Below are 15,422 nucleotides of genomic sequence, written 5' to 3' on the forward strand. Positions count from 1 at the left end.
GAGAGAGACGAAGACAGAGAGAGACGAAGACAGAGAGAGACAAAGACAGAGAAGTCAGACAGTACCTGTCATAGTTCCCTGGTTTAGAGAGAGAGAGAGAGAGAGAGAGAGAGAGAGAGAGAGAGAGAGAGAGAGAGAGAGAGAGAGAGAGAGAGAGAGAGAGAGAGAGAGAGAGAGAGAGAGAGAGAGAGAACTATAGGGCGGCAGGTAGCCTAGCGGTTAAGAGAATTGGGCCATTAACTGAAAAGTTACTGGTTCAAATCTCCAGCCGACTAGGTAAAAAAAATCTGTTGATGTGCCCCTGAGCAAGGTACTTAACCCTACTTGTACCAGTAAATTGCTCTGGATAACAGATGTAGCTATACTAATTAAAAGGGTTAGGGTTAACATATGGAATTGTTTTAAGACGGTCATGGATCAATTAGATATTTGATTGACAAACACCCCCGTAGCTCAGCCCCTTTACCCCCGTAGCTCAGCCCCTTTACCTCCGTAGCTCAGCCCCTTTACCCCCGTAGCTCAGCCCCTTTACCCCCGTAGCTCAGCCCCTTTACCCCCGTAGCTCAGCCCCTTTACCTCCGTAGCTCAGCCCCTTCACCCCCGTAGCTCAGCCCCTTTACCCCCGTAGCTCAGCCCCTTTACCCCGTAGCTCAGCCCCTTTACCCCGTAGCTCAGCCCCTTTACCTCCGTAGCTCAGCCCCTGTACCTCCGTAGCTCAGCCCCTGTACCTCCGTAGCTCAGCCCCTGTACCTCCGTAGCTCAGCCCCTTTACCTCCGTAGCTCAGCCCCTTTACCTCCGTAGCTCAGCCCCTTTACCCCGTAGCTCAGCCCCTTTACCCCCGTAGCTCAGCCCCTTTACCCCGTAGCTCAGCCCCTTTACCCCCGTAGCTCAGCCCCTTTACCCCCGTAGCTCAGCCCCTTTACCTCCGTAGCTCAGCCCCTGTACCTCCGTAGCTCAGCCCCTGTACCTCCGTAGCTCAGCCCCTGTACCTCCGTAGCTCCGTCCCTGTACCTCCGTAGCTCAGCCCCTTTACCTCCGTAGCTCAGCCCCTTTACCTCCGTAGCTCAGCCATTAGGAATTAGCACCAAATAAATGTGCAAATTAGCGCACAAAAAGATGCACATTTTAATAAAACATTTAAAATATATTTTTTCACCACAGTAAAGACAAAATCCCTGGATTATTATGTATCCCGAGTGGCGCAGCGGTTTAAGACACTGTATCTCAGTGCTTGAGGCGTCACTACAGACACCCTGGTTCAAATCCAGGGTGTATCACAACTGTCCCCACAGGGCGGCGCACAATTGGCCCAGCGTCTTCCGGGTCAAGTGTTTTAATTATATTATTATATTAATATATTAATAAGTGTATTCCACTTCCTAATAAAGCTGTGAAGGACTTGAAAGGCCTAGAAGAATGTTGGTATTGTTCGTGATGCCAAATCCCCAATTTGTAAGTCGCTCTGGATAAGAGCGTCTGCTAAATGACTTAAATGTAAATGTAAATCATGGAGCCACAAACTGAAAAAACTTCGTGGCACCAGGGGAAAATGTTAGTCTCTAGTCCTGCTACGGGAACGTCGTCCGTATCGAAAAGTTAAGATTTTAGTGGACAAAGATGAGAAGAATGTGGGCCAGACGCAGGCTACTGTGCAACACGCTATTCAGGTAGGATGCATTTTCCCGTATTTAATCATTATTGATATTTGTCTTTTGAATTGCTCCGTATGTAGTTTAAGATTATATTATTATTATTATATATTATTATTATTATATATTATTATTATTATTATTATTATATAGTATTATTATTATTATATATTATTATTATATATTATTATTATTATATATTATTATTATTATATATTATTATTATTATTATATTATTATATATTATTATTATTATATATTATTATTATTATATATTATTATTATTATATATTATTATTATTATATATTATTATTATTATATATTATTATTATTATTATAATTATTATATATTATTATTATTATATATTATTATTATATATTATTATTATTATTATTATATATTATTATTATATATTATTATTATATATTATTATTATTATATATTATTATTATATATTATTATTATATATTATTATTATAAGGTTATAAGTAAGCCTGTTGTAAATAAAATCAATATCATTAGCCCATTGCTGTCATTCGTTGGGTACAGTAGGCACTCGGTCATTTCTGCAATATAGCCTGTTCAAAACTTCTGTCAAGGTTTTAAACCAGTTCAGAAGTGTTTTGTTTCATTCTGTTTAACCATTTTCATTGGTCAAATTACATTCCAACTGTAATGTTGTGTTTGATAAAGTACTTTTGGTATTTTCCCTATAAACAATGGCTTGACTTACATTTTTGTGAAGGTTTGGTGTGTTGTGGCTATTAACCTATTTTACTGCAGGTCTATGGTATGAAGGCAGCGCGCCCTGGCTCTCCAACGGACTCCGACAGCTGAACTTGAGGTGAGGAAGAATGTTTCAGCTCTACCAGTTATTTCTAACAATATGATGCTTATATATATATATATATATGAAAATATTCTTATTGAAAACTAACAAATTAGCCTCCGCCTGTATGAGTTAGCCTCCGCCTGTATGAGTTAGCCTCCGCCTGTATGAGTTAGCCTCCGCCTGTATGAGTTAGCCTCCGCCTGTATGAGTTAGCCTCCGCCTGTATGAGTTAGCCTCCGCCTGTATGAGTTAGCCTCCGCCTGTATGAGTTAGCCTCCGCCTGTATGAGTTAGCCTCCGCCTGTATGAGTTAGCCTCCGCCTGTATGAGTTAGCCTCCTCCTGTATGAATTAGCCTCCTCCTGTATGAATTAGTCTCCGTCTGTACTGAAAATAAATTCATTTCGGTGTCGTAGCCGCTGGCATCTCTCTCTCTCTGGGGCTAAGGCTAAGCCTAAGCTTCACACACACACACACACACAAAAACATATAAATATCATACAGTGGACTAAGCCTAAGCTTCACACACACACACACACACACACACACACACACACACACACACACACACACACATAAATATCATACAGTGGACTAAGCCTATAGGTCTATGCATGCAATGTCCTGATACACTTAGTTCTCAAATCTCTGACAGCTGAACTGTGAGGTGGACAATTATCGTTGTAGGAAAGTAAAAAACCAATTAAAACAACAGGCATATAAAGTTTGTGAATATGCTACACATTGAAACACACAAAGGAATAGTGTTTCTTTTTGTAATTAGTTTTAGGCTGTTGAATTAAGGACAAGTAAATGTGGCTGGTCATTTGGTCCGATATTCCTCGTTACAGGGGGTTTGGACGGCCTCGATGGCTTTACACACCCAATGAATATGGATGACTGGGTCCTTTCTCAGAATGTACGATGAAATAAAATCTTCGCTCGTCTAAAACGGAAACCAAAACTAAAAAGACACGGATATGATAAACTAGGAATAATAATAATAATAATAATAGTGACAAGACGGATTGAGTCCAGTACATTTCAACAGCAGTAGATGTATAATTAATATAATAATATATAATTATATAATAATATATAATATATATAATTAATATTCGTATCATTGTTTCGGGTCAGATCCTCTTCCAATAAGCTGGGAAACAAACACCAGTCTACCATGGGACCATCCTGGCAGCTTGAAGGGGGGGGTGTCTCAAAAACACCAGTCTACCATGGGACCATCCTGGCAGCTTGAAGGGGGGGGGTGTCTCAAAATGGCTGCTTAGATGGGGTCTATTTTTAAAATACATTTTCAAATTGGCATGATGTGTCGTAGGAAAATAATCAACAAGGAAAATCTTACACGACGAGGCCCTGAAGGAGATTACCGCAAGTGTCTGGTGACATCAGAAGCAATTACAGAAATGTATTTGGGATACGTTTTACAACCAGTCAACAAACTCATTAAAAACATTTTAATCTGGCAGAAAGAGAACAACCACCTTCCTGTTTTATGGAACCAACCAACATTTGGACACTTTCCTTCAGAGCATGTTATATTTCACTGTCTGTTGAGGCAGGTTTATAGGGGACAACACTGTCTGAGGCAGGTTTATAGAGGACAACACTGTCTGTTTAGGCAGGTTTATAGAGGACAACACTGTTTAGGCAGGTTTATAGAGGACAACACTGTCTGAGGCAGGTTTATAGAGGACAACACTGTTTAGACAGGTTTATAGAGGACAACACTGTCTGAGGCAGGTTTATAGAGGACAATACTGTCTGAGGCAGGTTTATAGAGGACAACACTGTCTGAGGCAGGTTTATAGAGGACAACACTGTTTAGGCAGGTTTATAGAGGACAACACTGTCTGAGGCAGGTTTATAGAGGACAACACTGTCTGTTTAGGCAGGTTTATAGAGGACAACACTGTTTAGGCAGGTTTATAGAGGACAACACTGTCTGAGGCAGGTTTATAGAGGACAACACTGTTTAGACAGGTTTATAGAGGACAACACTGTCTGAGGCAGGTTTATAGAGGACAATACTGTCTGAGGCAGGTTTATAGAGGACAACACTGTCTGAGGCAGGTTTATAGAGGACAACACTGTTTAGGCAGGTTTATAGAGGACAACACTGTCTGAGGCAGGTTTATAGAGGACAATACTGTCTGTTGAGGCAGGTTTATAGAGGACAACACTGTCTGTTGAGGCAGGTTTATAGAGGACAACACTGTCTGAGGCAGGTTTATAGAGGACAACACTGTTTAGGCAGGTTTATAGAGGACAATACTGTTTAGGCAGGTTTATAGAGGACAACACTGTCTGAGGCAGGTTTATAGAGGACAACACTGTCTGAGGCAGGTTTATAGAGGACAACACTGTCTGAGGCAGGTTTATAGAGGACAACACTGTCTGAGGCAGGTTTATAGAGGACAACACTGTCTGAGGCAGGTTTATAGAGGACAACACTGTCTGTTTAGGCAGGTTTATAGAGGACAACACTGTCTGTTGAGGCAGGTTTATAGAGGACAACACTGTCTGTTGAGGCAGGTTTATAGAGGACAACACTGTCTGAGGCAGGTTTATAGAGGACAACACTGTCTGTTTAGGCAGGTTTATAGAGGACAACACTGTCTGTTTAGGCAGGTTTATAGAGGACAACACTGTCTGAGGCAGGTTTATAGAGGACAACACTGTCTGAGGCAGGTTTATAGAGGACAACACTGTCTGAGGCAGGTTTATAGAGGACAACACTGTCTGAGGCAGGTTTATAGAGGACAATACTGTCTGAGGCAGGTTTATAGAGGACAACACTGTTTAGGCAGGTTTATAGAGGACAACACTGTCTGTTTAGGCAGGTTTATAGAGGACAACACTGTCTGAGGCAGGTTTATAGAGGACAACACGGTCTGTTTAGGCAGGTTTATAGAGGACAACACTGTCTGAGGCAGGTTTATAGAGGACAACACTGTCTGAGGCAGGTTTATAGAGGACAACACTGTCTGAGGCAGGTTTATAGAGGACAACACTGTCTGAGGCAGGTTTATAGAGGACAACACAGTCTGAGGCAGGTTTATAGAGGACAACACTGTCTGAGGCAGGTTTATAGAGGACAACACTGTCTGAGGCAGGTTTATAGAGGACAATACTGTCTGAGGCAGGTTTATAGAGGACAACACTGTTTAGGCAGGTTTATAGAGGACAATACTGTCTGAGGCAGGTTTATAGAGGACAACACTGTCTGAGGCAGGTTTATATAGGACAATACTGTTTAGGCAGGTTTATAGAGGACAACACTGTCTGAGGCAGGTTTATATAGGACAATACTGTCTGAGGCAGGTTTATATAGGACAATACTGTTTAGGCAGGTTTATAGAGGACAACACTGTCTGAGGCAGGTTTATATAGGACAATACTGTCTGAGGCAGGTTTATAGAGGACAACACTGTTTAGGCAGGTTTATAGAGGACAATACTGTCTGAGGCAGGTTTATAGAGGACAACACTGTCTGAGGCAGGTTTATAGAGGACAATACTGTTTAGGCAGGTTTATAGAGTCAAAAACATCTCATGATGATGAAGCAGTTGGAGATCAATAGTTGGAGAGGACGATGATCCCTGAGGATTTAAATATAATCAGAGATCAGCCGTTCTAATGCAGTGGTCCTACGGCCCTGTCAGGACGACTCAATCCCACTGCTACTGACGACTATGTATCTATCCTGGTTGGGAATGACATTTATATTCAGAATCCTATTTTCCTTAACCCTTACCATCACCCTACCATAACCCTAACCCTACCATAGCCCTAACCCTACCATAGCCCTAACCCTACCATAACCCCTTATGCTCAACCTAATTGTAACCCTAAACCTAACCCTTGAGCTTAAAATAGCCTTTGTCCTCATGGGGAGGTTTTACTCTCCTTGTTTTACTGTCCTTGTGGGGACTTTAGGACCCATCTGCGAAAAACCAACCAACCAACAAACCCCCCACACACACACACACCACACACACACACACAATGCCCCGCCAGCTAGCTAGGGTCCCATCTGCAGCCCCCTTTTGCAGATGGGCCCTTTCAGCTCTTTCAGTTCAGTTATTTGACAAAGACAGATTAAGACGGAGCCAGAAATACACATTGGTGAGGATAATTACATTTAATAGTGACAGACTGAGAAGGACCCAACAATACATATGGGAATAGTGACAGACTGAGAAGGACCCAACAATACATATGGGAATAGTGACAGACTGAGAAGGACCCAACAATACATATGGGAATAGTGACAGACTGAGAAGGACCCAACAATACATATGGGAATAGTGACAGACTGAGAAGGACCCAACAATACATATGGGAATAGTGACAGACTGAGAAGGACCCAACAATACATATGGGAATAGTGACAGACTGAGAAGGACCCAACAATACATATGGGAATAGTGACAGACTGAGAAGGACCCAACAATACATATGGGAATAGTGACAGACTGAGAAGGACCTGAGAAGGACCCAACAATACATATGGGAATAGTGACAGACTGAGAAGGACCCAACAATACATATGGGAATAGTGACAGACTGAGAAGGACCCAACAATACATATGGGAATAGTGACAGACTGAGAAGGACCCAACAATACATATGGGAATAGTGACAGACTGAGAAGGACCCAACAATACATATGGGAATAGTGACAGACTGAGAAGGACCCAACAATACATATGGGAATAGTGACAGACTGAGAAGGACCCAACAATACATATGGGAATAGTGACAGACTGAGAAGGACCCAACAATACATATGGGAATAGTGACAGACTGAGAAGGACCCAACAATACATATGGGAATAGTGACAGACTGAGAAGGACCCAACAATACATATGGGAATAGTGACAGACTGAGAAGGACCCAACAATACATATGGGAATAGTGACAGACTGAGAAGGACCCAACAATACATATGGGAATAGTGACAGACTGAGAAGGACCCAACAATACATATGGGAATAGTGACAGACTGAGAAGGACCCAACAATACATATGGGAATAGTGACAGACTGAGAAGGACCCAACAATACATATGGGAATAGTGACAGACTGAGAAGGACCCAACAATACATATGGGAATAGTGACAGACTGAGAAGGACCCAACAATACATATGGGAATAGTGACAGACTGAGAAGGACCCAACAATACATATGGGAATAGTGACAGACTGAGAAGGACCCAACAATACATATGGGAATAGTGACAGACTGAGAAGGACCCAACAATACATATGGGAATAGTGACAGACTGAGAAGGACCCAACAATACATATGGGAATAGTGACAGACTGAGAAGGACCCAACAATACATATGGGAATAGTGACAGACTGAGAAGGACCCAACAATACATATGGGAATAGTGACAGACTGAGAAGGACCCAACAATACATATGGGAATAGTGACAGACTGAGAAGGACCCAACAATACATATGGGAATAGTGACAGACTGAGAAGGACCCAACAATACATATGGGAATAGTGACAGACTGAGAAGGACCCAACAATACATATGGGAATAGTGACAGACTGAGAAGGACCCAACAATACATATGGGAATAGTGACAGACTGAGAAGGACCCAACAATACATATGGGAATAGTGACAGACTGAGAAGGACCCAACAATACATATGGGAATAGTGACAGACTGAGAAGGACCCAACAATACATATGGGAATAGTGACAGACTGAGAAGGACCCAACAATACATATGGGAATAGTGACAGACTGAGAAGGAAACAATACATATGGGAATAGTGACAGACTGAGAAGGACCCAACAATACATATGGGAATAGTGACAGACTGAGAAGGACCCAACAATACATATGGGAATAGTGACAGACTGAGAAGGACCCAACAATACATATGGGAATAGTGACAGACTGAGAAGGACCCAACAATACATATGGGAATAGTGACAGACTGAGAAGGACCCAACAATACATATGGGAATAGTGACAGACTGAGAAGGACCCAACAATACATATGGGAATAGTGACAGACTGAGAAGGACCCAACAATACATATGGGAATAGTGACAGACTGAGAAGGACCCAACAATACATATGGGAATAGTGACAGACTGAGAAGGACCCAACAATACATATGGGAATAGTGACAGACTGAGAAGGACCCAACAATACATATGGGAATAGTGACAGACTGAGAAGGACCCAACAATACATATGGGAATAGTGACAGACTGAGAAGGACCCAACAATACATATGGGAATAGTGACAGACTGAGAAGGACCCAACAATACATATGGGAATAGTGACAGACTGAGAAGGACCCAACAATACATATGGGAATAGTGACAGACTGAGAAGGACCCAACAATACATATGGGAATAGTGACAGACTGAGAAGGACCCAACAATATATGGGAATATGAGAAGGGGAATAGTGACAGACTGAGAAGGACCCAACAATACATATGGGAATAGTGACAGACTGAGAAGGACCCAACAATACATATGGGAATAGTGACAGACTGAGAAGGACCCAACAATACATATGGGAATAGTGACAGACTGAGAAGGACCCAACAATACATATGGGAATAGTGACAGACTGAGAAGGACCCAACAATACATATGGGAATAGTGACAGACTGAGAAGGACCCAACAATACATATGGGAATAGTGACAGACTGAGAAGGACCCAACAATACATATGGGAATAGTGACAGACTGAGAAGTGACCCAACAATACATATGGGAATAGTGACAGACTGAGAAGGACCCAACAATACATATGGGAATAGTGACAGACTGAGAAGACAACAATACATATGGGAATAGTGACCCAACAATACATATGGGAATAGTGACAGACTGAGAAGGACCCAACAATACATATGGGAATAGTGACAGACTGAGAAGGACCCAACAATACATATGGGAATAGTGACAGACTGAGAAGGACCCAACAATACATATGGGAATAGTGACAGACTGAGAAGGACCCAACAATACATATGGGAATAGTGACAGACTGAGAAGGACCCAACAATACATATGGGGAATAGTGACAGACTGAGAAGGACCCAACAATACATATGGGAATAGTGACAGACTGAGAAGGACCCAACAATACATATGGGAATAGTGACAGACTGAGAAGGACCCAACAATACATATGGGAATAGTGACAGACTGAGAAGGACCCAACAATACATATGGGAAATAGTGACAGAATAGTGACAGACTGAGAAGGACCCAACAATACATATGGGAATAGTGACAGACTGAGAAGGACCCAACAATACATATGGGAATAGTGACAGACTGAGAAGGACCCAACAATACATATGGGAATAGTGACAGACTGAGAAGGACCCAACAATACATATGGGAATAGTGACAGACTGAGAAGGACCCAACAATACATATGGGAATAGTGACAGACTGAGAAGGACCCAACAATACATATGGGAATAGTGACAGACTGAGAAGGACCCAACAATACATATGGGAATAGTGACAGACTGAGAAGGACCCAACAATACATATGGGAATAGTGACAGACTGAGAAGGACCCAACAATACATATGGGAATAGTGACAGACTGAGAAGGACCCAACAATACATATGGGAATAGTGACAGACTGAGAAGGACCCAACAATACATATGGGAATAGTGACAGACTGAGAAGGACCCAACAATACATATGGGAATAGTGACAGACTGAGAAGGACCCAACAATACATATGGGAATAGTGACTGAGAAGACCCAACTACATATGGGAATAGGACACCCAACAATACATATGGGAATAGTGACAGACTGAGAGGCACCCAACAATACATATGGGAATAGTGACAGACTGAGAAGGACCCAACAATACATATGGGAATAGTGACAGACTGAGAAGCACCCAACAATACATATGGGAATAGTGACAGACTGAGAAGCACCCAACAATACATATGGGAATAGTGACAGACTGAGAAGCACCCAACAATACATATGGGAATAGTGACAGACTGAGAAGGACCCAACAATACATATGGGAATAGTGACAGACTGAGAAGGACCCAACAATACATATGGGAATAGTGACAGACTGAGAAGGACCCAACAATACATATGGGAATAGTGACAGACTGAGAAGGACCCAACAATACATATGGGAATAGTGACAGACTGAGAAGGACCCAACAATACATATGGGAATAGTGACAGACTGAGAAGGACCCAACAATACATATGGGAATAGTGACAGACTGAGAAGGACCCAACAATACATATGGGAATAGTGACAGACTGAGAAGGACCCAACAATACATATGGGAATAGTGACAGACTGAGAAGGACCCAACAATACATATGGGAATAGTGACAGACTGAGAAGGACCCAACAATACATATGGGAATAGTGACAGACTGAGAAGGACCCAACAATACATATGGGAATAGTGACAGACTGAGAAGGACCCAACAATACATATGGGAATAGTGACAGACTGAGAAGGACCCAACAATACATATGGGAATAGTGACAGACTGAGAAGGACCCAACAATACATATGGGAATAGTGACAGACTGAGAAGGACCCAACAATACATATGGGAATAGTGACAGACTGAGAAGGACCCAACAATACATATGGGAATAGTGACAGACTGAGAAGCACCCAACAATACATATGGGAATAGTGACAGACTGAGAAGCACCCAACAATACATATGGGAATAGTGACAGACTGAGAAGGACCCAACAATACATATGGGAATAGTGACAGACTGAGAAGGACCCAACAATACATATGGGAATAGTGACAGACTGAGAAGGACCCAACAATACATATGGGAATAGTGACAGACTGAGAAGGACCCAACAATACATATGGAATAGTGACAGACTGAGAAGGACCCAACAATACATATGGGAATAGTGACAGACTGAGAAGGACCCAACAATACATATGGGAATAGTGACAGACTGAGAAGCACCCAACAATACATATGGGAATAGTGACAGACTGAGAAGGACCCAACAATACATATGGGAATAGTGACAGACTGAGAAGGACCCAACAATACATATGGGAATAGTGACAGACTGAGAAGGACCCAACAATACATATGGGAATAGTGACAGACTGAGAAGCACCCAACAATACATATGGGAATAGTGACAGACTGAGAAGGACCCAACAATACATATGGGAATAGTGACAGACTGAGAAACACCCAACAATACATATGGGAATAGTGACAGATTTTTTTTCACCTTGTCGGCTCGGGTAGTCGAGCCCTGCGGCCTTTCGGTTACTGGCCAATTTTTTATTTTTATGAAGCCGATGACTGAGGTGGTGTACTCCTCAATGCCATTGGATGAATCACATGAACATTTTCCAGTCTGTGATAGCAAAACAGTAATGTAGCTTAGCATCTGCGTCATCTGACCACTTCCGTATTGAGCAAGTCACTGGTACTTCCTGCTTTGGTGAGGGAGAGCGTTGTATGCATCTCCGTGTGTGGAGTAAAGGTGGTCTAGAGATTTTTTTTTTTTATGAGGAGGATGGGATCCACCCAAATAATTTGTGTTCCTGGATCCTTTCACAGCGTTATAAGGCTGCTATAGACCAGTCAGTATCTGGATAATGTTAAATACTGTTGTAGTAATATGGCTACAGGTTCATCTGCCTCACCTAAAGTCCCTTCTGGTGGGAAGCTGCTATAGACCAGTCAGTATCTGGATAATGTTAAATACTGTTGTAGTAATATGGCTACAGGTTCATCTGCCTCACCTAAAGTCCCTTCTGGTGGGAAGCTGCTATAGACCAGTCAGTATCTGGATAATGTTAAATACTGTTGTAGTAATATGGCTACAGGTTCATCTGCCTCACCTAAAGTCCCTTCTGGAGGGAAGCTGCTATAGACAGTCAGTATCTGGATAATGTTAAATACTGTTGTAGTAATATGGCTACAGGTTCATCTGCCTCACCTAAAGTCCCTTCTGGAGGGAAGCTGCTATAGACCAGTCAGTATCTGGATAATGTTAAATACTGTTGTAGTAATATGGCTACAGGTTCATCTGCCTCACCTAAAGTCCCTTCTGGAGGGAAGCTGCTATAGACCAGTCAGTATCTGGATAATGTTAAATACTGTTGTAGTAATATGGCTACAGGTTCATCTGCCTCACCTAAAGCCCATTCTGGTGGGAAGCTGCTATAGACAGTCAGTATCTGGATAATGTTAAATACTGTTGTAGTAATATGGCTACAGGTTCATCTGCCTCACCTAAAGCCCATTCTGGTGGGAAGCTGCTATAGACAGTCAGTATCTGGATAATGTTAAATACTGTTGTAGTAATATGGCTACAGGTTCATCTGCCTCACCTAAAGCCCATTCTGGTGGGAAGCTGCTATAGACCAGTCAGTATCTGGATAATGTTAAATACTGTTGTAGTAATATGGCTACAGGTTCATCTGCCTCACCTAAAGCCCATTCTGGTGGGAAGCTGCTATAGACAGTCAGTATCTGGATAATGTTAAATACTGTTGTAGTAATATGGCTACAGGTTCATCTGCCTCACCTAAAGCCCATTCTGGTGGGAAGCTGCTATAGACCAGTCAGTATCTGGATAATGTTAAATACTGTTGTAGTAATATGGCTACAGGTTCATCTGCCTCACCTAAAGCCCATTCTGGTGGGAAGCTGCTATAGACAGTCAGTATCTGGATAATGTTAAATACTGTTGAAGTAATATGGCTACAGGTTCATCTGCCTCACCTAAAGCCCATTCTGGTGGGAAGCTGCTATAGACAGTCAGTATCTGGATAATGTTAAATACTGTTGTAGTAATATGGCTACAGGTTCATCTGCCTCACCTAAAGCCCATTCTGGTGGGAAGCTGCTATAGACCAGTCAGTATCTGGATAATGTTAAATACTGTTGAAGTAATATGGCTACAGGTTCATCTGCCTCACCTAAAGCCCATTCTGGTGGGAGCTGCTATAGACCAGTCAGTATCTGGATAATGTTAAATAATGTTGGAGTAATATGGCTACAGGTTCATCTGCCTCACCTAAAGCCCATTCTGGTGGGAAGCTGCTATAGACCAGTCAGTATCTGGGTAATGTTAAATACTGTTGTAGTAATATGGCTACAGGTTCATCTGTCTCACCTAAAGCCCATTCTGGTGGGAAGCTGCTATAGACAGTCAGTATCTGGATAATGTTAAATAATGTTGGAGTAATATGGCTACAGGTTCATCTGCCTCACCTAAAGCCCATTCTGGTGGGAAGCTGCTATAGACCAGTCAGTATCTGGGTAATGTTAAATACTGTTGTAGTAATATGGCTACAGGTTCATCTGCCTCACCTAAAGTCCCTTCTGGTGGGAAGCTGCTATAGACCAGTCAGTATCTGGGTAATGTTAAATACTGTTGTAGTAATATGGCTACAGGTTCATCTGCCTCACCTAAAGTCCCTTCTGGTGGGAAGCTGCTATAGACCAGTCAGTATCTGGATAATGTTAAATACTGTTGTAGTAATATGGCTACAGGTTCATCTGCCTCACCTAAAGCCCATTCTGGTGGGAAGCTGCTATAGACAGTCAGTATCTGGATAATGTTAAATAATGTTGGAGTAATATGGCTACAGGTTAATCTGCCTCACCTAAAGCCCATTCTGGTGGGAAGCTGCTATAGACCAGTCAGTATCTGGGTAATGTTAAATACTGTTGTAGTAATATGGCTACAGGTTCATCTGCCTCACCTAAAGTCCCTTCTGGTGGGAAGCTGCTATAGACCAGTCAGTATCTGGGTAATGTTAAATACTGTTGTAGTAATATGGCTACAGGTTCATCTGCCTCACCTAAAGTCCCTTCTGGTGGGAAGCTGCTATAGACCAGTCAGTATCTGGATAATGTTAAATACTGTTGAAGTAATATGGCTACAGGTTCATCTGTCTCACCTAAAGCCCATTCTGGTGGGAAGCTGCTATAGACCAGTCAGTATCTGGATAATGTTAAATAATGTTGGAGTAATATGGCTACAGGTTCATCTGCCTCACCTAAAGCCCATTCTGGTGGGAAGCTGCTATAGACCAGTCAGTATCTGGATAATGTTAAATACTGTTGTAGTAATATGGCTACAGGTTCATCTGCCTCACCTAAAGCCCATTCTGGTGGGAAGCTGCTATAGACCAGTCAGTATCTGGGTAATGTTAAATACTGTTGTAGTAATATGGCTACAGGTTCATCTGCCTCACCTAAAGCCCATTCTGGTGGGAAGCTGCTATAGACCAGTCAGTATCTGGGTAATGTTAAATACTGTTGTAGTAATATGGCTACAGGTTCATCTGCCTCACCTAAAGCCCATTCTGGTGGGAAGCTGCTATAGACCAGTCAGTATCTGGGTAATGTTAAATACTGTTGTAGTAATATGGCTACAGGTTCATCTGCCTCACCTAAAGCCCCTTCTGGTGGGAAGCTGCTATAGACAGTCAGTATCTGGATAATGTTAAATAATGTTGGAGTAATATGGCTACAGGTTCATCTGCCTCACCTAAAGCCCATTCTGGTGGGAAGCTGCTATATACCAGTCAGTATCTGGATAATGTTAAATAATGTTGTAGTAATATGGCTACAGGTTCATCTGCCTCACCTAAAGCCCATTCTGGTGGGAAGCTGCTATAGACCAGTCAGTATCTGGGTAATGTTAAATACTGTTGTAGTAATATGGCTACAGGTTCATCTGCCTCACCTAAAGCCCATTCTGGTGGGAAGCTGCTATAGACCAGTCAGTATCTGGGTAATGTTAAATACTGTTGTAGTAATATGGCTACAGGTTCATCTGCCTCACCTAAAGCCCATTCTGGTGGGAAGCTGCTATAGACCAGTCAGTATCTGGGTAATGT

General features: G+C 42.1%; 1 protein-coding gene across 2 annotated transcripts in view; it reads right to left on the minus strand.

The window, feature by feature from the left end:
• The window catches only part of LOC115127923 (divergent protein kinase domain 2A), a 92,521-nt gene that overhangs the window by 2,416 nt on the left and 74,683 nt on the right, over positions 1-15,422 (minus strand). The gene's annotated exons all lie outside the window — the stretch shown is intronic.

This window comes from Oncorhynchus nerka, linkage group LG22 (assembly GCF_034236695.1).
Source record: "Oncorhynchus nerka isolate Pitt River linkage group LG22, Oner_Uvic_2.0, whole genome shotgun sequence".
In the NCBI taxonomy this organism is placed as follows: domain Eukaryota; kingdom Metazoa; phylum Chordata; class Actinopteri; order Salmoniformes; family Salmonidae; genus Oncorhynchus; species Oncorhynchus nerka.